Raw genomic sequence first — 525 nt, forward strand, 5'->3', positions numbered from 1 at the left:
GTCATATAGATAACTTTCTCGAGCTGTGTGATATGCTCAAGATAAACGGAGTGACGGATGATGCCATCAAGTTGAGAGCCTTCATATTTTCCTTAAAAGGGAGAGCGAAGCAGTGGTGACACTCATTACCTTGAGCATTAATTACCACATGGAAAGAGATGGTAGAACTTTTCTTGCCCATTATTTCCCTCCAGGAAAATCTGTAAAGCTTAGGAATGAGATCTCGTCCTCTGTATAGTCAGAATTGGAGTCTCTATTTGAGACGTGGGAAAGGTTCAAGGAGCTCTTGAGAAAGTGCCCACAACACGGATTCCTGGAGTGGATGATTGTTCAGACTTTTACAATGGGTTGAATCCGAGCACAAGGCAACTCTTGGATGCGGTAGCAGGAGGTGCCTTAGGTAGCAAGACCCTTGGTAAGGCCCATCAACTAAATGAAGAAATGGGGTTAAATAGCTACCAATAGAATGCTAGGGAGAAGAAGAATGTGGCCGGGCTTCATGAGATAGATGCAGTAACTTCATTG

The 525-nt window shown here is 43.8% G+C and overlaps 1 non-coding gene across 1 annotated transcript; it reads right to left on the reverse strand.

Annotated features, from left to right (window-relative positions):
- Nucleotides 1–205: 205 nt before the first annotated feature.
- Nucleotides 206–312, reverse strand: LOC120281453. Its single transcript, XR_005542593.1, has one exon. It is a non-coding gene; the product is annotated as a small nucleolar RNA R71 (small nucleolar RNA).
- Between the last annotated feature and the right edge of the window lie 213 nt (nucleotides 313–525).

The sequence above is a fragment of the Dioscorea cayenensis genome, chromosome 17 (assembly GCF_009730915.1).
Source record: "Dioscorea cayenensis subsp. rotundata cultivar TDr96_F1 chromosome 17, TDr96_F1_v2_PseudoChromosome.rev07_lg8_w22 25.fasta, whole genome shotgun sequence".
NCBI classification, from domain to species: domain Eukaryota; kingdom Viridiplantae; phylum Streptophyta; class Magnoliopsida; order Dioscoreales; family Dioscoreaceae; genus Dioscorea; species Dioscorea cayenensis.